Raw genomic sequence first — 26,062 nt, 5'->3', positions numbered from 1 at the left:
ATACCTTCCACTGTTGCAGGTGGTTCCAACCCCATCCAGCCTGGCCTTGGACACTTCCAGGGATGGAGAGTCCACAGCCTGGACTTGCTCCCTGTTTTCCTGGTGCCCAGAAATTCTCTCACAGAAACAGTGGACTTTTCCCTTGGAACAGCACTACCATGGACACTCTTCTCTCAGAGAACTTCCCCAAATGTGCTGCTGCTGGAGAAGGTGCAGAGGCTGGACTGGCAAACACACCGAGGGCTGATACAGGCTGAGCTTGGAGCGGGGAGAGCAGAACCATCAGCTCTCCGGGTACAATGAAAAGGAATTCCTCTGATATCCACTTGTTCCCCAGGGAAAAGAAAAAATGATATTGAAAACACCCAGTGTCAGAACAGACCTTCCAGAACAGCCCTTGCAGTGGCTCCAGCAGGGATGCTGGGTGGGAGTATCAGCCTCAAAATTATGTACAGACCTGGTGTCAGGGGTGTGTGGGACACATTTCTGGAGGTTTTGAGATCCTCTCTCCTCTTGCGGAGGGAACTCCCAGCACTTGTGGGGAGGGAACTCCCAGCACTCCTTCCTTCTCATCCAGCTGGGAGCAGGTGCTGATGCCTCTCTTCCGTACACTGGGTGCTCCGAGCTTCCTTCTTCATCCTCACGGATGAGCTTTGTGTCTGGCTGCAGCCTTCGGTGCTCCGGGGCTGGATCACAGGATCGGAGAATCCCAGAATGGTTTGGGTTGGAAGAGACCTTAAAGCCCATCTCATTCCAACCCCTTCCGCCATCCCAGGTGGAGTGTGACACTGCCATGGTCCTTCCTCACACAAGTCCCTGCAAAGGGCCGAGGGATGGACCAGCCAACACTCAGGGAGAAAGGGAAAACCTCCCAGGACTGCTGCCTGCCCCGTGGTGCCCGGAGCGGGGAAGCCACACAATGGAGGGAATACAACAAACCCATAAATCAACCCGGGGAAAGCAGGGAGCATAAACACCCAGATGCTCCCTGAATACACAGGGAAGTGGATGCATAAGCAGAGTTTTAATGAATACCCATTCCTGGGGAAACCCCGCCTCTGGCACCAGCAGGAGGTTTGTGCAGAGTGGAACCAGTGGGATAACTGGGGCATGGAGAAAGGACAGAGCCTGTGACCCACCTGCCTGGCACCGGCAGTGTGGCTGATGTGACAGGGCAGGTCTGTCCCCCTTGCTGGGCACCCCAGCAGGAACAGCTGCTGGCACACTGCACGATCCCAAACCCTGCTGGAAGGGTCATGGCTCCACAGGCCAATGGGAAAATGCACTTGTATGGGAAATCCAGGCCCACTGACTGCGGGGGAAGCATGGGGAATGCCCAGAGCAGCTTTGTCCTCAGCCCCTGGGTGCTCTTTGCCTGGCTGCCAGACAAGGCCACCCCAAGGGACACTTGAGGGACAGGAACTTTGCTTGAAGTCCTTCAGATCCAACCGCTGGGCACTGGGCTTCACCAGAAAAGAGCTGTGGCTGCCCCTGGATCCCTGGCAGTGTTCCAGGCCAGGCTGGACGGGGCTTGGAGCAGCCTGGGATAGTGGAAGGTGTCCCTGCCCATGGCAGGGGGTGGGACTGGATGGTCTTTAAAGGCCCTTCCAACCCAAACCATTCCATGTACAAACATGTATTTTTGGAGCTGTGCCCACTCCACCGTCCTCCCTCCACCCCGTGCTGGATTTAAACCAAAGCAGCATCTGAAATGATTGCCCTGAACCTCCCTCCCAGCTGCAAGCTCCATTTTCTGGGCCAGAAGCCCCTGACAACCCACTCCCTGAGGGAGGCAAGGAAATCTTCAAATGTGGTGTGGCAGCCTTGCCTTCCTTCAGGACAGGCAGCACTTCCCGAGGGACGAGCCCCGTATTTATGCCCTGGGCCAGAGGATGCTGGAGCGCTGGGGAATGCCCCATCCCTCCAAAGCACCCTGCAGGGCTGCTGAGGGGCCGGGACACAGGCAGGGAGCAGTTCTGGGGTGAGCTCCAGCCCCCGACGGCCACAGAGGCGGCTCTTCCCCTGCACCTTTCTGCTTGCTGAAGCGCTGCTCCTGCTATGAAAGTCAGGAAAGCAATAACATCCCCAGCAGTAGATGCCTCTCACGATAGCTCAGGGAGCAGATAAGGCTCCCAGAGATGTGTTATTCCCGTTCAAAGCCTTGGTCACAGTGACCTCCGCAGATACTTTAAACTCAAGCTGGTTTAAATTTGGTTCTGTGTTTGTTTGTTGGTGCATCCACTTTTTAAGGAAACTTTCAGCGATCCTAAGCCCCGCTTGTGTCTGCTGTTCTCTGGTTTCCTTCTTCATTTAATGAGGCAAGGACTAGTTAATTAAACAAAAGACCTCCATCTCCCAGCGGACAGACTGCCCTTGGCCCGAGCAATCGTGCTCCCCACCCCTCTCCTTCTCCCTCCTGCCAGGAGATGGAAACCAGCCCTTTGATGGGACATGTTTGCATCTTACAGGGATCCAGTAAGTTAAAAAAAATATAAAAATAAAAAAAAAATAAACGGAGTCAGTTTGCTTCCCACTGAACCCCAAAGCTTGGGCATGTAACTGCTTTGGGATGCAACACAGTCCTGCAGCTGAGAGAGGGTGGCTGGGTGGTTTCATGGAGCCCCACATGGAAAAGCTCCCCTATCCCTGTCCCCACACCATTTTTAGCACGGGAGCTGCAGACACGCACGGCTGCATCCCAAACCCCTCCGTGTAATTACAGATCCACGGTTTCTTCTGGGCTTCCGCTTATTTAATCATCCTTTCTCGTCTGCCTCTAATACCCTGAGCTCTGTCAGAGGGCAAAAACACAGCCTTTACATCCAGGAGGACAAGAGTTCCCTGCAACAGCTGCTATATTTAACAGGGGGAAAAAAAATACACTGGGTTGCCATGGCAACCCTGGCTTCTAAAAATAGACCTGCCATATCCAGCACCGCCGAGAGCACAGGCAGCGCTGACGGAAGCTGCTTCCACCGAGCACTGGGGAATGGAAGCAAACTTTTCTTCCCCCGCTGGAATTGCCACGGAGCAAATCCTGCAAAAAAAAAAAAAAATCACGCGAGCCTTTGCTAATTAAAACCTTGTGCAAAGGATCCCCACTTCCCTCGGCTCAGAGATGGATCCCTGAACTGCAGCTCCTGGGATCAAAAGGGTGCTTTGGGAATGGGGGGCAGGACTGACGCGAGCAGGGTGAAGGGATGATGAAGATGGCATGATGCTGCTGGATGAGGCTGGTTTTCCAGCAGGGGCTCGGAGTGGCCAAGTGGCCACGGCTCTGGCGTCAGAGCCAGGCAGCAGATCTGGCTGGGTTTGGACACCCTCAGGGAGCACCCAGCCTTGCCTTGCTTGCTTTAAATGACCCACAGAGGGCTGTAATGGGGATACAGAGGTTTCCACATGTCCTTTTCCTCCCCTTCCACCAACAGAACCAGTTCTCTGGGCATTAAATCAGGAGCCTTCTCCTTCCCCGCTGGAACACAGACCCTGTTACCAAAACACACCCCGAGCTCCCCACAGCAAGAGCCAGCTGAGCATCCCCCAAAATCTGATTAGTAGGGCTGAGCAGTCGCAGCCTGCTTGGGAACAGCAGTTGCTTCCCATTGCACTCCAGGCCTCCAGTCATCTCCCTAATGCTCCTTGACATTCCTTGCTCGGCGCCTCTGGCAGCGCGCGGCCCCCAGCGCTGCTCGCGGGTGGGGGGCTCCGAGTGCCCTCCCCGAGCTCTCCCCACGCAGCCCTGGCTTCGAGGAATCCTTGAGCGCGAGCTGGAGTGCTGGGTGCCCGCTGGAGGAGGCACGGCGCTGCTTGACTCCTGCTCTGCTGCCGGGAGGAAGGCGCTGGAGAAGGAGGAAGGGCTCTCCAGGAGGAAAACACTTCACGTTGTTGTAGCAGTCAGTGTGTGTGAGAAAGTGTTCTTTCTCCTTTTTTCCCCCTCCACTTAAGGAACAACAGACTGCCAGACCTGATGGGAGCCCAGGGCAATCTAGTGCAATGTTTTCTCTATTTCGTGGTTGATACCAGCAGCCTCGGAGCAGGGTCCAGAGGAGGCCACGAGGATGCTCAGGGAGCCAGGCTGGGAGAGCTGGGGGTGCCCACCTGGAGAAGGTTCCAGAGACACCTCAGAGCCCCTTCCAGGCTTAAAGGGGCTCCAGGAGAGCTGGAGAGGGACCTGGGACAAGGGATGGAGCGACAGGACACAGGGAATGGCTTCCCGCTGCCGGATGGGATATGGGGAAGGAATTGTTCCCTGGGAGGGTGGGGAGGGTGCCTAGAGAAGCAGCGGCAGCAGCGGGGGCTCTCTTGACTCGTTGCATCTCCCACCCATGGTGGCCACGTGGACGTTGCCTCTCCTCCACCAGCTGTGCCTCTGGGCTGGCCAAAGACACCGGCCCCACACAGAGACGCCGCAGCCCAGCCTGTGACCCAGAGCTGGACACGATGGACAGGCGCGTGCCGGTCACTGAGCTGAGCAGTGCCCAGAGGGTGTTGCTGTGCAGGAAGCCCCACTCTGCCCACATGCAGTCCCCAGGCTGGGGCCGCAGGAGCATCCAGCTCTCCGAGGGGCTGGCGGGAGGGTGCTGGAGCAGGGAAGAGCACGAGAGCTTCAGCACGGCCTTGGCAGGGGGGAAGGGGCCTCGCTCAAGGACTTCAGGTTCTGTTTGCTTCACCCCGCTTCATCCTGACCCACTTCCTGGCCAATCCCAACTTGCCATGAGCTCACTGCAGAGAGGATATAAACACTGGATGTTTCTCTGGCTGCCTCCAGTACCTGTGATGTCCTGCTACAGTTCCTGCTCAGCACCTTCCCACAGGCTCCCCGTGCCTCTGGAAGCAGAGCACACTTGTCCTCCTCTATTCTCTGTCATGCCTGGCCCACTTTTACACCTGCCCTGAATCCCTTTCCCCCCTGCAGGGCCCAGAATGGTGTTTCTATAGCTGATGGCTGTATCAGCATCACAGCAGCCCCTCCTTGTCACTGACAAGGGCAGTAAATTCATGCCCAAATAAATCCCTACCTTTGCAACAGCGTGTGAAAGGAAAGGCTTTAATGGTGAATAAACTCCCAAACCGGCCAAATGGGAAAGGGAGGGGATGAGATTTACACTAAATGCCACGGTGTGATGGCAGGGGGTGCAGCTCCTCTGGCTAAGGACTGAGAGGATGGAGGGAGGGAGGGATGTTTGCTGCTGGGGCTGCTGCTCTCAGAGCAGGGCAGGGAGTTAAGGGCACAGAGCCTGTTGCTGCTAATGGTGTTTGTGTTTAGAGCCTAAACTCACATCAGGGGAAGATGATTTAGAAGGAAATTCTTTAGTATAAGGGCAGTGAGGCCCTGGCACAGGGTGCCCAGAGCAGCTGTGGCTGCCCCTGGATCCTTGGCAGTGTCCAAGGCCAGGCTGGACACCGGGGTTTGGAGCAGCCTGGGATAGTGGAAAGTGTCCCTGCCCATGGCAGGAGGTGGCACTGGATGGGATTTAAGGTCCCTTCCAACCCAAACCATTCTGGGATTCTGTGAAATAGACTTCACCAGGGCATCCTTCCCTCCCCAGGAGAGCCTGCACCTCTCAGTAAGGCCAGGCCACGTGCAGATGTAAGAGCAGCCTGCATGTCCAGGCCCAGCCACGCCGTACTCATGGTCAGGTGGGTGCTTTCCCAAGGAAACCCAGCTCCTGACGGCTCTGTCCCAGCCCCAACCCGCTGCCATGGGCCACAGGAATGCAACAACAGCCCTGCACAAGCCCACACAGACTGGTGGAGCACGTGCCCCACACGTGGGCTGGGCTCTGAAAGTGAAATGTGACAGAGGGCATGGAAGGTGCTCAAGATTTACAGGGATGACGCAGAACAAACACAGTAAGATGCCTAATTTTGATGTGGATCTGGAGAGATTTACCTCGAAGGCTTAGCTGGGACCCCTGGGAGAAGCTTTGTGGGTGGAACGCTCCCAGCCCCAAAAAGAACAAGACACATCCCAGCAGAGCCCAGGCAATGACTCCAAACAGGAGGTGAGATCCCAGAATCCCGCATCCCTGGATGTTCCCCCGTCACAGATCCTCACCTCCCTCCTGGTTTCCTGCCACCGAGCTGGCTCAGGTTTGTGCCCTGTCCTTGCAGACATCCCTGATCCTCCACCCCCACTTCTGGCAGGACAAAACCAACAAAAATCACAACAGGACACATGTTTCATCAGGAATCCATGGAGAAGCCACGTTACAAGCCAAGGGACACCTTGGGTACTTTCAATCTGCTGGAAATTATGAGTTTTGGTTCCACTGCTGTCCCAGACCACAGAATCCCACACTGGTTTGGGTTGGAGGAGACCTTAGAGCTCATCCTGTTCTATCCCCTGCCATGGGCAGGGACACCTTCCACTGTTCCAGGCTGTTCCAACCTGGCCTTGGACACTGCCAGGGATCCAGGGGCAGCCACAGCTTCTCTGGGCACCCTGTGCCAGGGCCCCACGGTGCCTTTTCCAGCCTTTCCTCCAACAAAACCTGATACAACCACACTGAATTTTGCCTCGGGTTTCCTTTCTTTGCTCCAAGTTCAGCTGGGTCTCTCTCCAGGAGCCAGGAATTAAGTAGCACAGCTATTCCAAGGTAAATTGCTCTGCGATTGCTTTTCCATAGCAAGAGGGTTGTTTTCTTGGGCAAACCACTTTTATCCTTGAGCAAAGTGTCAGCAGGAGGAATAGCCAGGGAAAGCTTGGCCATGCTGCTGTCATGGAGTTACTATCAGGTAAAAAAGACCAGTGAGTTTCCCCTCTACAGTTCTTGTGGCCAAGTTCTTTAACTTTTCCCTCAGCTCAGCTGAGGATGTCAGAGCTGGGGTTCCCTATAAATTCTCTCAGTCTGGCTGGGGAGAGCAAACCAAAAGGGCACAGAAACCATGGAGCTGCTCCAGCCAGGGAGAAACGCCTGTAATTAATGTAGTGGGAAAATTACACATTTATATGCCCCCCCCCCCCCCCCCCCCCCCAAACACCAGAGCAGACATCCATTTCCTGCAGGGCTGTGGACGCCTGCCAGCCCGCAAATAAATCACAAAGCCACAAAGCCAACAAGGAGGAAAAGAAAGGGGAATTATCACAGAGGATGCAGCAGCCTTTTGTACCAGGGAAATCACCAGCGTCGCCACCAGACGACTATTGTTCACCAGTAACATTCCCTAATGCTTCCCACCACTTGGGACTCTCGTGGGGAGGGATGCTCGAGCAGAACAACGGAGGTCTCCTTGGATTTTGTGAGCTCCAAAGGCACAGCTGAGGGGTGGCTTGGGAGATGGACTGACCTGCCCCGGAGGCGTTTGTGGGACCAAACCCAAACAAACCCACAGCAAACCTGATATTAAAGAGGCTTTGGCACGGGTGAGAAAATGGAATAAACCCAAAGTTGCCGACTTTCCTCCAGGAAGAGGGTGTCTGGAGGGCAGGGATGGAGCACTCAGTGGTCTGGCAGCCCCTCCAGAGGGACCGTGTCCAGTGGTGCTGGAGATTAAAAATAAGAGAACAAACAGTTTCAGCGAGGGATTTGCAGTCCTACTCCCACACATCTTCCCTCCCCTCGCCTGTCCCCGTGGAGCTTTAATGGCCTGGGCCACACCTCACAGCACACTGGAGTCACTGAGAGCCTCTCCACAGCCTTCCAGCTGCCTTTGGCTCCAGCACGGGGATCACGACAGCAGCTTTATGGCTTCCCCTGTGGCCCGTGAAGCTGGGCTTCATCAGCACCGGGAGACTGCAGGAGAAGGTCCATTCATGGGGTTCTGAAGGGCAGTTCCTGCTTTCTTTGCCACCCAGGGCTTGTTAAATGAGCCGTGGGCGGGTGCCATGCTTCCCAGGACATACTGTGGCCACAGCAACCCTGGCAAATGCATGAGCATTCCCAAGTGGGACTTTTTTCTTTCTCACTCCGAGCTGAAGCGCTTTAGGGGGCACTCAAAACCATCCTGTGCTGCTCACAGAGAAGCTTCTCCACCACCTCCTTCCCTGCCACAGGAACACTGAATGCCATGGATTGGAAGGGACCCTAAAGATCACCTGGTTCCAACTAGACTGGGTTGCTCCTAGCCCCTTCCCACCTGGATGGGGTGGGCTTATCTCCCTGAACCCCCTGATTTCACTGCCTGGCCACCAAACCTCCAGCAGAACCAGAGGTCCCATGACCAGGGACAGCTGTGACAAAATTCCTCCCATCCCGAATCCTCAGCCCTCCTGCTCTTACTCTGCAGTGGGCAAACACAGCTGGCACTTAGCAAAGTGAGGGAATAGAGCAAAATGCTTCCCTGCACCTCAGGCACTTCAGCTTTTCCTTTCCTTCCTTGGCCTGCTTAAAAAAAAAAAGAGAGAGAGAGAGAAATTGTATTTATTCACACACACAACAGCGAAACATTTGTTTAGGAGAAAATCTCCCTGATTCTTGGCTGTTACTCCAGAGGCAGGGAGAGCAGCAGCCCTCAATGTCTGCCTGTTCCTGGGTGACTCGTGCTTTTGTGCTTTGAGCGACGTTCCCCATTCTGATAAAAGTATTAGTGCATTTCTTGGGCTGAATTATAAATGACGAGATGCAAAGCCCTCTCTTTGTGCACTCCAGTGCTGAGACCTGACATGCCAAACAAGACACTCCAGCTCTCAAAGTGCCCACAGCAGCTCCCCCCGCTCTGCGCAGACAAAGCACCCGAATCATTTGGCTGTGTTTATGAGGGACACATTTCAGGGATCAGGATGAGAATAGACGTCTCCTGGATGTTTCCACAGCGCTTTGCTCGGAGCAGTGGCTCCTGCAGCAACATCCTCTGAGCGGGGTCCAGGACAAGCTCCCTCTCGAGCTCAGCATGACCAAATGGCACACAGGACGAGGACACTCGGGATAAACACATCTGGAAGTGGCTCTCTAGCTGCAAAGAAATGCTTATTAACACACTTTTTTTAGGGTAAAAATGGATCAAAACTAAAATACAGCAAGCATGGATTCGAGTTTTCATCTGGGGAGGGGAAAGCTGTCCCCAAACCAGAGCACGCCCAGCATTGCAAACAGCAGGTTAATCCTTTTTTATTTGTGTTTCCATTTCCTTTTAACCAAAAGAATCACAGAATCATTGAGGTTGGGAAAGACCTCCAAAATCACCAAGTCCATCCATGAATCCAACACCACTAAACCATTCCCCTGAGCACCACATCCACACGCCTTTTGAATGTTTCCAGGGAAATGCCTCCATCATTGCCCTGGGCAGCCTGGTCCAATGCCTGACTGACCTTCCAGTGGGGAGATTATTCCCAATTTCTGCTCTAAACCTCACCAGCCATTCCTTCTTGTCCTGTGCCTTGAGCTCCAGAGCCTTGCCCAGCTCCGTTCCCTTCTCAGGACGCTCATCCCGGGTGGAACACCAGGAAAGGGAGCTGCACTACCCCAGGGCAGAGCTTTTCCCTTTCATTTCTACAAATAAACAGGAAGAAAAAAAACACCTGCAAAAAATTGGTTTCGGCTAATCCTAAACTGAAAGTTCATATTCCTTAGCTGGATTTCAAAACCAAAGTTTTCTTGACCCAAAACGTTTAATTTGACCTAAAAGGTCTCGCTTTGCTTTAAGTCTCTTGGAAACTTAGAAATCAGGGGACTGAACAGCTCATTAAAAAAGAAACAAAAAAGAAAATAAAGCACTCTCCCCGTCAGGGTTTGAGGCAGGTGACACCAATAAGCAGTGATAAAAGAGTCTGTGTTGGCAGGAAATGCCTCAGCTTGCCCATGTGCCCACAAGGGCACGTTAGTTCACTTTGTCGAAACTGCTCTATTTAAAAATAACAATAATAATAATAATAATTAAACATTCCCTCAGCCAAATGGAAAGAGAGGGTGGTGCCTGGGCAGGAAATGGAGCCAAGTGCCCTGACGGAGGGGCCGTGTCCCGTGTCCTGCCCTGGCCCTGCACCACGGAGGCATTGCTGCGGCCACGGGGAGCTCCCACGGAGCAGAACAGCAGGGGTGGCTCTCCAGGAGCCCTGGGCTGGGTGGTCCCAGCAGCCCTGACCCAGAGGGGGGAGGCAGCTCTGCTTATCCAGGAGCAGCCTGTGCGTTAGTGCGGCTCTGCCTCATCTCCCGTGCTGCATTTTGCTTTCAAGGCCTTGCAGCGTCCCAGACACCAGCTCATCGCCTCCCCAGCGTCCCTTGTCCAGCAGGGTCACCCAGAAACAGCTGTGTGAGCGCAGACATCTGCCCGTAGTTCCAGCTGACAGGGGAGCTTACTGTGCTTGGGTTCAAGGACACTTTAGAAGGCCTTAGGGCCCCTCACGCCTCCATCTCATGCCATCACAGAACACTAAACTTGGAGAGGACCTCCATGGAGCCCAGAGAGGCGTCCTTTCCTCGTGTGCTTCTGGGAAGGGAAGTTTCCCTCCATCTGAGACCTCTCGAACCAACCACGAGCACACGTTCCCCCTCGTTGGCAGATTTTGCTGGCGTGTTTTTCCAGGCCTGCAGTGCTCGCTGCTGGGGGCTCCACACAGAAGCTCCAGCAGGCTCCAAGAGCAGGCTCTGCTGGCCACTGGAATTCCTAGCCCATGTCTGACCCACGGCTTCTGGGGGCACACCCTGAGCCTGTTGTGTCTGAGACCATTGCCCTAAATACCTCCTGCTCATCTCCGCTTTCCCAGCCATTACAGGATCCCCGGGGAGGAGGCATTTCACATTCCCTGCAGCCTGGCTGCTGCACAGCCCAAAGCCCAAGAAAGCCTCACGAGAGCAGCAGCTTTCTGTGTGCTGCTACCCTCTGCATCCGAGGGATGCTCCTGAACTTTAGCCTGGCTTTCGCTTCTGGCTCCTCTCCGAGGCCTTTGATCCAAGAAAGCCTCTCGACATGTTCCCCTTGCTCAGCTGGGGAATTCAGCACTGCAGTATCTTGCATTGCAGATTATTTTTAGGGATGATCCAATCGAGACAGATAAAAATAAGAAACGAGCTGAATCTTTGCTGGAGCCAACTGCAAAATGCTGTGGCTTACCAGAACCTCGTGGCCAGAGTGGGATTCCTGATCCAAGAGCACATCCAAGAACAGGTCAAGGGTTCATCCACAAAACTCGATGGCTCAGGCTGTGCTGCCACCAGCACCCAGCAGGACAAAAAACAGAGACCACCACAGATAAACACAGATACCTGCATGCCAAAACACCCAAGTCACATCCAAATTTCATTTCAAAGTCAAGGAAACATCACCCATAGCTGCGAAGGACATCCTAAGCAACAACAGGCAACCAGGCTGGTGATGCAGTGCTGAATTTCACTGAAAGCCCTTAATAAATGGTTATCAGATCCTTAATAAACTCGGCTGGGCTGTGGAACCACAGCCCTCACCGTGTGGCTCTCGACTGGAGAGAAAAGAAGAGCAGAAAGCAGTGAGACATCTCCCCATGGCATATGCCCAGACTCCAGAAAAGCATTTGGGGCAAAATTCCAGAGCACAGTGAAGGACAAAAACTGATTTTTCCTTTTTTCACTGATGTGAAGGAACAGGATTTGCTCTCAATTGGTCAGTATTGCCTGGGGAAAGAAAGTAAAAAACCACCCCTGAGAGATGACTTGTCTGAACCAGTCACTTAGAGGCATTTATTTTTTAACAAGGGAATTTTTCCCTTTTTTTTTTTTCTTTTTGGTCAGGTTGATTATTGCCGACAGTATTTTAGCATCTGCTGTGCCTGCTGACCTACCACATTTACCCTACTTACACTAATTAAACTTTAATTAAGCTCACTAGATGTTCATCTAACATCAAAAGTAAGGCAAAGGCTTCGCAAAGCGAAGGTCTCGGCGTGGCTGGGCAGTTTGGGTTTACATCACTTTATTTATACACCCCTAACAAAGGGGAGGGGTTTTTAGGTGCAGCTCACTTCTGACCTACTCACCTGACCCTTCCAACACCTGCTCTGCAGTTTTGTTCTGAACCAGCTGCACGAGGACTGGCACTTTTTGGGGTAACAGAGACCTCAAGGGACTGAGGAGTGTTTTGGGATGCTCCCGTCAGTCCAGGCCCTCAGGTACCCCAGGTTTCTCCTCCCAGGCTGCCAATCAGGTCTTGTATTTCTATTTCTTAAAAAAAAAAAAACGGAGCAAAAGGACTTTTCTGCCAGCCCACCCTGGCAGTGCAGGGTGCAGTCTCTGTTCAGTGCACGCACAGCTGTTTTCCAGTCGGCCTCGCTCAAACAACTCCAGCCAAGTTTCCTGACAAGTCCGTTTTCCTCTCCTCTCCGCCTCCAAAATAAATTCCCTCACATCCCAGGAAACGTGCTGCCACCACAGGCTTGGGAAGGGCAGGGAGAGGCAGCATCAGGAGTTCCTTGTGGCACCTGGAACACGGGTGTCACATCCCCCCCCACAGCCAGGGCTACATCAGCCCGCGGGGATTAAAACAGATCCTGGCGCTCTCCTCAGCTCAAAAGATTCCCAGAATCCTTCAGGTTGGAAAAGACCTCGAAGATCTTCGAGTCCAACTGTTAACCCAGCACTGCTTTTCCCTAGTTTCAGCAGGATCAGCTGGGAAAGCAAAAGCCAGCTGCATGTGCATGCTTCAAGGATCAGCAATCTGATTGTCGGCATCCAGAACTGTCCTCCTGCGCAGTTCACTCCATTCCCACCTTCAGCAAAATCATCCTGGGAAAACCACTTCTTTTAGAGCTATTCCTCTAAAATTGCTTGAGCAATTCTCCCTCTTTTTGTTCTCTCTTTTTTTTTTTTTTTTAAAGCAAGCAGGAACTTTAAAAAGAAGGTGTTTTGGAAAAGGATATTTTGGCAACAAACCTTTCAGTTTAGTGCTTGGCAGGCACCAAGCGTTTAATCTTTGAAAAATAAAAATTTGTTCAGAGCTTTGGGGTTTTGCTGGGTTTTTTGGCTTTTCTAAATTAAAGTGCAGGTTGGTGCTGTGAGTGGGGAGGTTCTGACACACACACACACACACACACACACACAAACCCCTCAGCACTGGTGGATTTCCAGTGATCCCTACATAAAAAGATCTGAGTCCAAGTCCAAATTCAGGAGGAACACACATGGATGCATGGAATGAGTTCCCCTGAATGACAGCTCCCAGGTAGCACTGGAGGGTGTTGGAATCATGGAATGGTTTGGGTTGGAAAGGACCTTAAAACTCTTCCCATTCCACCCCCTGCCATGGGCAGGGACACCTTCCACTGGACCAGGCTGCTCCAAGCCCTGTCCATGCTGGCCTGGAACACTCCCAGGGATGGGGCAGCCCATTTAAGGGTCTTGGGGACCCCCAAGAGCAACCCCTCACTGGTTCCCTCTTCCCTGCAGTGCCACTTGCTGGGCAGCAGATCCTTCACCTCCTCCATCACCTGCCCGTGCCACCCTGCTGGTCCCAACACTCCACAATTCCCTGGAATGCCACTGCCTTTGCGACAGGGACGAGAGAGTCAGGGCCTCCTTCGGCTGCTGGATGCTGTGACAGAGAGAGGCTCCAAGCCTTAAAGTAAAAATTCTACTTCATAAACAAAGCAGAGATGAGATTTGTCACCAGGCAGGAACGGGGAAGTCGCTGTTCCGAACAAAACCACCTATTGATCGTGTTTTACTGTCAGTCCATCCAAGGAAAGCTGCTCCTGGTGAATGTTCTGTGCACAAGCAGGGGCTCCTAGTGAGACACCCCGTCCATCGGCTGAGCCCAGCAATGGGAGCTCTCCGTGCAGGAATGAAATGGGCGCCTGTGCCACCACGGCCTGGGCAGACAGGTGCCAGTGCCCCTGTTAGCCCTTGGCCTGTGGTGTACAGAACAGGATAACAACCTCTTTAAAACCACATCTATCTCCGCAAGCTCCTTTCCTGGGATCCTCTGTTCCTGGGGGGTGGAATGGCTTTGCTTCCAAACTCATTTGCTCCATGGCACGGGGAGGGGGGAGAAAGAAAAAAGCAGAGAGGTAACAAGAGAAACAGAACATTTGGCAAATGTGTACTGAACTTCACACAACAAACCCATTAGTTCAGGCGGCCCCATCTCTATGGCAACCAAACAGCACAAAAACAAGGCATTAGCACCTAAATTTATTAGTGGGCAAGTGCTCTAGCTTTTATCATTCCAGGGGGGGATTGCCCTCCCCAGCTCCCTGGGGTTCCTGAGGGAGATGGTTCTGGTTCAAATGCCAGCACAAACATGGGCACACCGTTTACAGACAGCGGAGCCGAAGCTTTCGTAGCTTTAATCACAGTTTGAAAAACAAATAGCAAAACAAAACCGAGTGAAAGAGGCTGTGTGGAGGGGAGTTACCCAATTTCCACTTTACTTTGCGAAATTGCTAACGGCTTGCAAGTCCCGGGTAAGGGGTGAGAGGTATCATCCATCCTGTCCTGACAGCTCCATGAAGATCTTCATCAGGAGGGGGAATGGGGGTATAAACTTGTCCTCCCAAAATAATTTCCAAGTGCCTTGCCTTTATTTTAACTGGATATTACAAGCCCTGGGGAAATGTGTAACCCAGTCTCCACTGTGCCACAAGGCTCCAGGTGGTGCCACAGGCTCTGGGGGAGGAGCGGGGCTATTTGGATTTGTTCACTCCGGGAATAAGCAAGGGCTTGGGGATGAAGATGCTGGAAAGCCACATTTAAATGCTTCCCGTTTAAAGCATCTTCCCATTCCGAGGGCCCTGGGTGAATTCCAGTGGCCCCAGGAGCACAGACCATGCTGGGACAGCTTGGAGAAGATAACAAGGTGTCAGATCTCTCTCTGCCAGCCGGAGTGAGGCAGGAGAACAAAGGCTGTGTCTCAGCCCAAGGCACACTTGCAGCTGTGCTGGGGCTAACAACACTCTGCACATTTAACTAAGTGCTCGCTGACCTTCCCTTTTCATCTTTGCTCCGGGCTTTGGAATAACCTTCACTAGGAATAAGGATCTGGCTTTCTTGGGGTGGATAGTCTTAAAGAACCTAATCCCGCTCGCTGTCAGAGAGAGGAAATCTCTGCCCAGAGCAGCTGTGGCTGCCCCTGGATCCCTGGCAGTGCCCAAGGCCAGGCTGGACATTGGGGCTTGGAGCAGCCTGGGACAGTGGAAGGTGTCCCTGCCCTTGGCAGGGGGTGGAATGGGATGAGCTGTAAGGTCCATTCCAACCCAAACCCATTCCCCCTTCCATCCTGCACAGCTGTTTCCAGGTGAGAGGCACCTTGTCCTCGGGCCAATTCAGACCTAACCATTAAACACTCCGTGTCTCCACACAACAAGGAGAATGCAGGCTGCGCACCCAGGAAAAACCTTCAGCAGGGAAAACAGCCCCGCACTGGGAGGCGATGCCTTGAAGAAATGTCAAACCCATCCTGTCCTCCAGCACCCCTCAGTGGAGTCAGAAGAGCACCACCAAGCACAGACCGAGCCTGTCACAGCGCAGAAGGTCTGATGGCACACTGCTCATCGCTGGTTTCAGCCAGGTCACCAGCCAATGCCCAATGCAGGGGTTGGGATGCCCTCACCACACTGCCACCAGCAGCAGCGCAGCCCAGCACTAACATCCCCGTGTCCTCAGGCAGCACCTCCTCCTGAAAGCACCCTGCCAAGGTCTCAGCTGACCAGGGCCCTGCTTCCCAAGCCCTCCAGGCAGCTTGCAAGAAAGCAAATTAACAGGTTGAAACCCTGACAATTTACTTCTGAAACAAGGTCGCTGAGGATCCCACAAGTCCCTGACTAGCTGGCTTGCTATCAGCTCAAAGGCATTTCAAGAACATTAGCACTCGTGCCAAAAATATCTGGGCTTGTCCCTGCAGCAAAACAGCGGCAGGAGGAGGAGGATGGGATGTGATGGCAATGTCTGAACAGGCAGAGGGATGGGGGGCGGGGGCAGAGATGGTTGGGGGGTGTTTTTTGGGGTGCCTACACCACTGGGAAGAGTAAACAAAAGAGTTTTAAAGTCTCCTGTCAACCAGAACGAACTCTGTCCCCATGAGGGCCCAATGGTTCATAGCTGGACTCGAGGACCTTAAAGCTCCTTTCCTACCTTAATGACTCCACATTTACCTCTGGCAACAGCTCTCAGCACACAGCAGCAAAGCCAACTTGAAATAAACCCTGAGCACGTCCAGTCCCCTACAAAAGACACAACAAAAACACTTGCTGACATCATGCCCAACTCACCGGTGGTTTTCCTCTACTGGAAATTTTCTTGCCATCTCCAGTCTCGCCTCACAGTCTTTGCAAAATGAGAGACTTTTGGGTTTTACCAGTGAAATAATTGCTGTGGAACGAAATTCAGTGATTAGAACAACATTCAGCAATCAGAACAACATTCAGCAATTATAACAAGAACCACACTTGCAAGCTTCAGAACATACCCAGCTCCAGACGGACCTGGAATAAGATACCTCATAACCCTCCTTCACAGCTTTCACCATTTTATTTTGGGATTTATTGTCTAAATCAAGCATTTAGAAGCCTCCATGCTGAGTCTTGGGGCTTTTTTCCCCCAAAGTCCTCCTGGCTGACATATCCTTGGGTCCAGGATGTGAGCACAGAGTAGCTCTGACTGCTCTTGTCAAACACAGCAGCATCTCAGGGCACGGGGGCAGGTGGATTTGAGCTGAAGGAGGGCAAGGATTAGATGGGATATTGGGAAGGAATCCTTCCCTGTGAGGGTGGGCAGGCCCTGGCACAGGGTGCCCCTGGATCCCTGGCAGTGCCCAAGGCCAGGCTGGACACTGGGGCTTGGAGCAGCCTGGGACAGTGGGAGGTGTCCCTGCCCATGACTGGATGGTGTTTAAGGTCTCTTCCAACCAACCCATTCTGCGATCTGACTCCTAAAATTCACACCACCAGACCTCCGTCCTGGTGGGCAAAGCCACGCTGGGGCAGATGCGGGCGCTGGGAAGCAGCTCCCGGTCCTTGCTGCCCTCAGTGCCCACAGACACAGGCTGTGCCACAGCTCTGGGGAGCCCCGCGGAGCCGGTGCCACGCTGAGCGCACCAGCGGCGCGGGGAACACGTGAATGAACCCAAGCCAGTTCTGGTGCTGTGCGGAGGGCAGGGCAGCGAGGCACGGAGCAGCAGAGAGGCGGAGCACGGTGGCACCGCCGTCCCCAGCGTGGCACATCAGCCTCGGTGCAGCCCCACACGCGCGACCCAGAGGTGCCCAGACCCAGATCTGGAGGCTGTCGCTGCCGGAGCGTGTTTATTTGAGCCCCGCTTCCCTGCGTGCGTGTTCCCAGCAGGAGGGGATGTAAACTGGCTCAGCCATGCCTGCCCAGCCCTCCATCCTCTGCCACGTGCCAAAACTCTTCTGCTCACACTCGCACGAGGTCACATTTCTTGGCAGGGAGCTCGGCTCCTTCTCCCCTCTCTCTTCCCCCATGCTCCTGGTGAAATATGAAAACAGCCTGCCACCTGCCATTCGCCTGGCCTGCTTCTCTGTGTCTGCCAAAAATTAGCAACATGCCCCAAAATATAATTGGAAACACTGCACCGCACTGCAGGGGTCCCATTGCTGTTGCATAGAAGAGGCTTGACAAAAAGCCAATTTAATTTCTAGATTCCCGGGGCTGCGTGTAGCTGCTAAGTGAGGAGGTAAAAAAAAAAAAGGGAAAAAAAAATCCCTTTTATCAGGCCAATTCCTATTAGTAGATTCAGATCTTTTAACAAGCCATGCCGTAGGAATCAGTGAGCTGCCACTGCCAGCAGATTTAGGGCATCGCTTCTTGGACTCATGTGGGAGGTCAAGAGTTAGAAGGCAGCACTCCCAAACTTCAGAGCTGGGAGCTGGGGTGTGCAGGGCGGAGCTGGAGGTGGCAGAGGATATTTCGTGAGGGCTGACAGTAACCCCGGCAAGGGAAGCGCCCCGTTCCCCCTCCTGCCCAGCAGAACTTGCGCAAGTCCCCGAGGATCCTGGCAGGAGGGATCTGGAGATGCCTCCCACGCCTCCGCGCTCAGGGCAGCTCTGACAGCGGAGCACAGCACCGCTGCTGCTGCCCAGGCCGCAGGCCAGCCCCGCAGAGCCAGCAGCTATCTGCTTGTTGCAGGAAAAGGGCAGGACAGGCGAGCATGGAAATACAGGGCACCTCATTCACACCACGCCTTGGCAGAGAGCTCGGCCAGCAGATCTGTGAAGCTGAAAAGCAACATTTCACCCCGAAAGAGCTGTTTACGTTGTCAGGGCTGACTTGCCAGGCTTAGGAAAGAGCTGTGCCAAACTGGCTTATTATTACCTCCCTTCCCCAAAACACTCAGGGCCTGCTCCTTTGTTAGGGGATGCCTGCGTCCATGGAGCTGTGCTGAAATCCAGGCTCCTCGGGGACACCTGTACACACAGGCACTGGGAACTCGGCCACTCTCCCAGCAATAAAGATGGATAGTGGGAAGGAATTGTTCCCTGGGAGGGTGGGCAGGCCCTGGCACAGGGTGCCCAGAGCAGCTGGGGCTGCCCCTGGATCCCTGGCAGTGCCCAAGGCCAGGCTGGACATTGGGGCTTGGAGCAGCCGGGGACAGTGGGAGGTGTCCCTGCCCATGGCAAGGGGTGGGATGGGATGGGCTTTGAGGTCCCTCCCGACCCAAACCATCCTGGGATTCTGTGAAATGAATTGCCAGGCTGGAGCTGGAGCCTCACTGACCTCATGTCACCCCTGGAATTGTGCTCCTCCTCCTTATCCCAAGGCTGTACGGCACACTCAGGTGAGTCCAAACAGGAACAATCCTTCCATCTGCTTTTCGGGAGAAAAGTGCTTAAAGCCAAATCTTAGCACTACTATGTTACACCCCAAATCCTCCCCGGCCAGGTTTCTTGGAGGAGATGCACAGGAATGCTCAGATCAGGCACCCTGGGGACACTCAGGTGTGGCTAAAGGCCCAAACTAGACACTGGGACAATGGAATGTCTCTGGGGATGGAGCCTCCCAGCCCATCCCACAGAATCACAACACCCTGAGTGGAAGGGACCCACAGGGATCATCGAGTCCAAGCCCCGGGCCTGCACAGGACAGTGCCCAGAATCCCACCCCGTGCCTGGGAACGTTGTGCTCAGGACTGGGACTCGGATACCCAAACCCCATCACAGATCTGCTGCATGGGACTGAGGGCTGCCTTAATTTCTGCCTCAGAAGGGGAGGGCAAGAGGGAGCCCTGAGGAAACTGCACATTCCTTCTCAACAGGCTGATTACTGAATAGGCTTTAATAGATCAGGGAATGAAGAATTTGGTTAAGTCTAAATAACTGCTTTGAAATACTTCAAAATCAGAAAATTAGATTTTTTTTTTTTTTTTTGCATTTCCATGCTATGGAATAATAAGGAGATGACCCCACATTTCCAAAAACTAAAACACAAAAAAGTCACCACAAAATCCACAGCTGCTCCCCATTTGCAATAAGCTGTTTAAAACAAAATAAACCAATGCATTTTGCTCCAAGAAACACGCATTAGGCACTGGCAGCTTGCTTCCCTCATTCCTCTATCCCCAAGCACTTTGACTGGAAAGAGGGGGAAACCTTGAAGTGATACATGTGTGAGAAGCCCTGAGAACAATAGCTGCTCCCCAGTTGACTCCAGAGCTGTTATTGAACTCGAGGGAGCACAGCTGGAGCAGCACCAGCACGAGGCTCTGAGAACACCAGCAGAAGTCAGATCTCCACCTACAAATTCCCGGGAGCTCGCAGCCCTAAGAGCAACACATCACACATCCATGTGGGCAGGCTCAGTGGGATGGCACCATGGGGACCTCCCATCCAAGAGCAAAGTAGCATCAGGCTAATCCTCACATCAGGAGGGGCAGGATCCTGCTTGGAGTCCAAAGTCGCCATTGTGCTTTTAAATTGAATTTTACTCACAATAAGGTGCAGTCAATACAAAGAGGCTGCTGTCACGCAAACCCTGCTCGAGCCCTCAGCTCTTGGGGATGGAAAAGGTCAAGGAAAAAAAGCAAGAATCCAGAAGGCCATTATAAATCATCCCCCAGATCTGTTTCACACCATGGAAGCAGAGGGGCAGCACCGATCTCTGCTCTCTGTGGCCAGGGACAGGACCCAGGGAGCAGCTGGAGCTGAGCCAGGGCAGGGTTAGGTTGGATTAGGGAAAGGTTCTTCCCCCAGAGGCTGCTGGGCACTGCCCAGGCTCCCCAGGGAATGGGCATGGCCCCGAGGCTGCCAGAGCTCCAGGAGCGTTTGGACAGCGCTGCCAGGGATGCACAGGGTGGGATTGGTGGGGGGTCTGTGCAGGGCCAGGAGCTGGATTTGATCATCCTTGAGGGTCCCCTCCAACTCAGCATATTCTGTGGTTCTGTGAAAGGCAGCAGCTCATCACTGTCAGTATATCTGCAGATTACATTGTTAATTTTCAATATCCAAACCACCCACCACTCCAGCCAGGCCTACCATGACTTTGCATCATCCATTTCCACTTGGGATGTGCTGTCTCAGCAGACAGGGGTGGGAAACCAGGTGGTAAGCTACAGAGCAAAGCACACAGAAGGCTGAGGAGCTGGGGGGGCAAGGAGGAGCTGGAGCAGAGAACAAACGCTGCAGAAACCGGACCACGGTGTCTGGAATTAGCAGCTCAGTCCCTGGATGTGCCAGAAAGGGTAGAGGAAGCTGAGCATTGCTGTTTGCAACCAGCTCACAGCTCTTGTCCCTCCTGAAAATGGGGGGAAGAATTGAAGGGTGCATCCTGCTCCGGGGGTGGCTCTGAGGGTCCCTTTCTCCAGGCTTTGGGAAATGAAGCTTCTCTTGGCACCCCCAACTGCAAGCGAGCAGCTGCTCCCTCTCGTTCCCTGGACACGGAGCTGGCCCACGGGAAATAATGCCATGCAAGTTTTCTCTGAGTTTAAAAGCTGGAGATGCCTCTGAAGCGCTGCCTTCAAATGAAGCCTTCACCGGGGGACACCGTCAGGGAGAATGAGCAGCCCAGTCCCACAGAGCATCACCCCAGGCAAAAACCAGCCATGAGGAAAGAACCGAGGGAGGACTAAACTGCTCTGTTCAGAACCAGATCTTCAAGCATCAAGGACTCAGAAAAGCACGTGAAGGAGGGTTTCAGAGGCTGCCAGAGACACGCTTGTAGCCCCCCAGCAGGCTGCACCTCTGTGCCCACATTAAACTCCTTTCTGAGGACACACAAAGGAGACGTTTCACGGCATTCACAGCAGACCTCAACTGAGTTGTGCATCAAATACCTCCCAGCTGCCACTGGATCCACATCCCCGATTCCCAGAGACCCCTGACAAACTCCCAGCCCCGCATTAATGACGCTGAGCTCAGCAGCAGGATCTCTCCATCCAGCACAGCAATACCCCCACGCCGAGGGTTCCCTGAATGCAAACTGCTCTGAGTCAAACCTGATGTTCCCAGAAGGGTTTGGGAAGGGACCTTAAAGTTCCAACCCCCTTCCACTCGACCAGGTTGCTCCAAACCCCATCCAGCCTGGCCTTGGACACTTCCAGGGATGGGGCAAAGGATAGGATTTGGTGTCTCACAAAACCCCCTCTCCCTGCCAGCTGTGCTCCAGCCCCCCAACCACATCCCATGCCTGCACAGGATACACTGCTGCTGAGCACACCCAGTGCACAAGAGCTCATTGCAGCCTGTGGTCATTCTAAAGGGGTCACCAGAGACCTGAACTGCCTGAAGCCAAGGTGTGAATAATACAAATCAGCTGCCAGGACCAGGCTGTAACTCACCTGAGAGCTCTGATGGAGCCCAAACAGGAACATATTTTGATTTTTCTGCTCAGGTTGGATCAACAAAACTTAAAGTGGCAAATGCAGCATCTGAAAGGAGCTTCAAGAGAAACCCTTGGCACTACAAAGAGTTCAGTTCTCTCAGGCTGAAATTCTTCCCTGCACAGGGTGCCCAGAGCAGCTGTGGCTGCCTCTGGACCCCTGGAAGTGTTCCAGGCCAGGCTGGATGGGGCTTGGAGCAGCCTGGGACAGTGGGAGGTGTCCCTGCCCATGGCAGGGGTTGGGACTGGATGGGCTTTGAGGTCCCTTCCCACCCAAACCATTCTGTGATTCTCTCATTTGGGTGGGGTTTGGTTCCTGACAAGGTCTGCAGCAATGCTCCTCTTGTTCCCACTGCCCTCAGCACTGCAGCTGAGCTCTGACACCTGGAGAGGCCTCCTCTGTGCCTCCCCTGGTGACTGTGCAGCACCTGGCACAGGACTTTTCCTAAGCTGGAGAACCTCCAGCTTGGAACTATTCCGGAGACCCTGGGGCAGGGCGATGCTTCTGCTGATGGAGAAGATGACGTGAAGAGGCTCAGAGCTGACTTTGGGCACCACAGGTACCTGTGCCCTGCCACCCTAACCCTGCTGGAAGGCAAAAGCCCCAGGAGCTCTGCTTCCAACGAGAGCAAGAACCTTTTCATCTGGCATCCCAGCAAAGCTGTTTCACATGAAGCCTCGCCAGGCCTTCTGCAACATTTCCTCCAGCCAGGCCTGTCCCCTGCCTTCCCCAGGAAGGAACATTCTGTTCGAAGACAGCTAATGCCCCATTTACATCTGCCTATAAAACGGTGTTGGGTTGTTTGGCCCTCTCCTCCCAGCACTCGGCTGCTGCTGGCCTGCAGAGCCTGTCAGGGCTAATTACGTTGGCTTTTCCGTGGAGGGAGTTTTCCCTCTCTCCATGTGTTTTCTGTTCGGAGCACAGCACAGTTTCAACAGGTTTTTGAAGCTGCTGTTGTTGTTGTTGTTGTTCCTGACAAGAGCTGCTGTTATGAAACGCATCCTCACGGCCCCGCCAAGGCCCCAGCCGAGGCAGAAGCAGCTCCGTTTGACGCAGGAGCAAATTGAGACCATTTGGTCCTGGGGGACACTGGACATCTTACTCAGCCTGCAAGGGAGCTGGCAGAAGGGTTGAGCTTCTCCTCCCTCCCCTTCCCTTTCAGCACACTCATTTATTCCTGCCAAAACGCACCATTTCTCTTCCAGTCTTCCCTAATTTTATCCACATGCCCTCAGTGACGGACACGGAGAACCACCTCCCCGTCGCTCCCAGCAGACAGATCCTGGGTCAGTCCCCGAGCTCTGGGGACACAACGCTGTCCCTCGCACCCTCTCCCCAGGGGCGAAGCTCCTGGGACAGCAGAGCAGCCCAGGCCAAGCCCCGGAGCCAGCGGGGCAGAGACCTGGTGAGGGATCCAAGGAGCTGCTGAGGGAGCCAAGCTCGGCAGGAGAGCACCCTGCCTTCCCACCAAGCGGGGGCTGGAGGGCGGGCAGGGCAGGAGCCACGGCCAGCGGGACCTTCTGCCCACGGCGAGGGGCCCACGGCAAGGCCGCAGCGGCCGCGGGCGGGCCGGGCACTCCCGGCTCTGCTCCCCAGTGTGGCAGCAGCTCATTTATCAGGACGGGGTGGGAGAGCTGCAGCACAGCTGTGCTCCCGGTGCCCCTCACACGGCATCCCAGAGCCAGCGGGGCCGGACTGCGGCGGCACGGGAACACCCGCTGGCCACGCAGACAGGATGTGGCTGAAGGGGAGAGGAGGGATGCTCCGGGGGAGCACAGTGCCAGCTCGAGGGAGGTGACCACGGGCTGCAGAAGGTGACGGGGTCAATCAGCATAGTGCCTTGCTATCCTGGCACAAGGGATGGCATCAAAGCCTCCCCTCCGCTCCCGGCCATTTAGGACAGCTCAGGGCAGCGGCTGCCCCACAAGAGAGGCTGTTCCCTGTGGGATTCCCTCACAGTCAGCTTGGACCGCAGTGGCTTTGTCCAGCCCTCAGCATTACAGAGCTCTGAGCTGCTCCTTGAGACCTGGGCACCGTGGACTGACCCTGAGGAGCCCTTGCAGCCCAGCAGGAGCCCAGGCACTGGTTTAACTGGTGAGGACACCCTGTTTTACCACACACACCGTCCTGCCAATCTGAGATGTGAAAAGCCATCCACCCAGGGAACAGTGGCAGCAGCACCTTCACCCCTCTTGGCCTTGCCTGGAGAAGACACCAGTGCAAAGGCTGGGTTGAGAACCATTTTCACACATTAATGCAATTGTTTTTGCCAGGGAAGAAGGGGGAATAAGGGGGTACATGTATCGCCTCTTCAGACATTGCATAATGGCTTCAGATTGAAAGGGAGTAACTTAAATTGGATATTGAGAAGGACTCCTTCCCTGTGAAGCTGGGGAGTGCCCAGGGTGCCCAGAGCAGCTGTGGCTGCCCCTGGATCCCTGGCAGTGCCCAAGGCCAGGCTGGACATTGGGGCTTGGAGCAGCCTGGGACAGTGGGAGGTGTCCCTGCCCATGGCAGGGGTGGGATGGAATGAGCTTTAGGGTCCCTCCCAACACAAACCATTTTGTGGTTCCGTGTTTCTACAATAAATGAGCTCCAGCAGCCCTCCCTTTTCAGGCAGGACCTGGAGCTCCCTGTCCCTGCCTCCTGCCACGGATGGGAGCAGCTTTCCCTGGACTAAGTTCTCAAAGGATGCCCACCAGCTCTCCCACAGCCGGGAAGCCAGCCCGGCATTTCAGTGGAAGGCTCATTAAGGAGGAGGCAGAGTTAAGTGAAAAAGCAATCAGGCTTATCAAGGTCCAGCTCGGGGTTTGGGAGGAAACGCGGCCGCCAGAGCACATGCCAATACTGTTAATGCCTTTTGGGGCTGCATCTGAGGCAGGGTTTGTTTTGGCAGCTGCAAAGCCTGATATAAAACCGTGTCCTTGCTGCACGGATCGTACAGGCTGGAGGAGAGAGCCAAGGCTGCTGAGCAGGGCAGCACGGGGATGCTCCAGCAGCAGAGCCCAAGCCTCACCTGGCAGGAATCCACCTGGCTCCAGCCAATCCATCCACACCCACGGAGCAGCTGGACCCCGTTGTTTGTTTGTTTGAGACATCTCCTTGGGGCTTCTCCTGCTGAATCTCCAGAACGGTGGGGCTTAGCTGCCACAGTGCCACACGACTGTCACCAAACCACGTCCTGCAGCAGTTCAGAGAGGTGTGACGGGCTCTCCCGGAGCCACACCTTCCTTGTAGCATCAGGATGGTTTCCTCAGCTCGGATACCTGCAAAACTCAGGAGGGATCAGGCAGTTCAAACAGCTCCAAGAGCAAAAACTGGGAAGTGAGAGGTCTCTGTCAACAACCGTGCAAGCAAGTTTTTCCCTCTCTCCTGGCACTTCCTCCACAAACACATGGGTTTAGAGGGCTAAAAACCAGAACAAAGTGGGTTTGTCTCCTGGTTTGTGGGCAGTGGGTGACAGTGACTTTGATTAATCAGTACAATGAGAGATTTGGGTTGATAACCAAATCTGAAGCACATTTGCATCCCCCAGGCGAGAGAGGGATTGCTCTCATGAGCCATCAGCGATGGCATCCCAGACGTGTCATCCTCAGCAGGATAATGGATCACAGGATGTTTTGCATTGGAAGGGACCTGAAAGATCACCTCACCTTCCGTTATCCCAGGTTGCTCCAAGCCCTGTCCAGCCTGGCCTGGAACACTCCCAGGGATAGAGAGGCACCTTTGGGAGCCCATGGGAAAGTGATGGCAGGACCCTTTGCTCCATGAGAGCTGGGGACATCACCATGCATATGATTTTGGGGAGATGTGCCGCTGCCATGCTGTGCTTCATCAGTCCTAAATCTCTGCTTGGAAAAGCCCTCTGAGATCACCGAGTCCAACCATTCCACCCAGCACCGCCAAGCCCACCCCAAACCCTGTCCCCAGGTGCCACATCCACACACCCTTTGAACACTTCCAGGGATGGTGACTCCACCACTGCCCCGGACAGCCCATTCCAATGCCTGACCACCCTGTATCCAACCTGTTTCCCCCAGTATCCAACCGGAACCTTCCCTGATGCCACTTGAGGTCATTCCCTCTCCTGTCCCCTGGCAGCAGAGCCCGATTTCCCCCCCGGCTGCCCCCTCCTGTCAGGGACTTGTGCAGAGCCACAAGGTCCCCCCTGAGCCTCCTTTGCTCCAGCCCGAGCCCCTTTCCCAGCCGCTCCCCATCGGCTTTGAGCATCCCGGGATTTCTCATTTGAGCCGCGGAGCTGAGATCGCACCCACCGTGCTGCCATTGGTCTCTCGCTCCTCGCTCCCCCCCCACTTTTCCTCCTGCCGCCCCCACTTCATTCCACATTTTTCACATTTCTGGGGATTGTTTTTCACCTCCCAGCGCT

General features: G+C 54.2%; 2 long non-coding RNA genes across 4 annotated transcripts; one reads left to right on the top strand and one right to left on the bottom strand.

Moving 5' to 3' along the window:
- Positions 1–16,626, bottom strand: LOC116446785. 3 transcript variants are annotated; one of them, XR_004241371.1, is made up of 3 exons: positions 16,118–16,626; positions 7,341–8,895; positions 1–3,037 (listed from the first exon to the last, which is right to left on the bottom strand). It is a non-coding gene; the product is annotated as an uncharacterized LOC116446785 (long non-coding RNA). The 3 variants fall into 3 exon arrangements; XR_004241373.1 differs by lacking the exon at positions 16,118–16,626 and having other exon boundaries at positions 1–325; positions 458–3,037; positions 7,341–13,163; XR_004241372.1 differs by lacking the exon at positions 16,118–16,626 and having other exon boundaries at positions 7,341–7,486; positions 8,223–13,163.
- Positions 6,305–25,500, top strand: LOC116446786. Its single transcript, XR_004241374.1, has 3 exons — positions 6,305–6,373; positions 22,955–22,961; positions 25,344–25,500. It is a non-coding gene; the product is annotated as an uncharacterized LOC116446786 (long non-coding RNA).
- Positions 25,501–26,062: the final 562 nt, after the last annotated feature.

This window comes from Corvus moneduloides, chromosome 7, assembly GCF_009650955.1.
Source record: "Corvus moneduloides isolate bCorMon1 chromosome 7, bCorMon1.pri, whole genome shotgun sequence".
In the NCBI taxonomy this organism is placed as follows: Eukaryota; Metazoa; Chordata; class Aves; order Passeriformes; family Corvidae; genus Corvus; species Corvus moneduloides.
The sequence above is the reverse complement of the archived record's forward strand: the minus strand, read 5'-3'. Positions and strand labels throughout refer to the sequence as shown.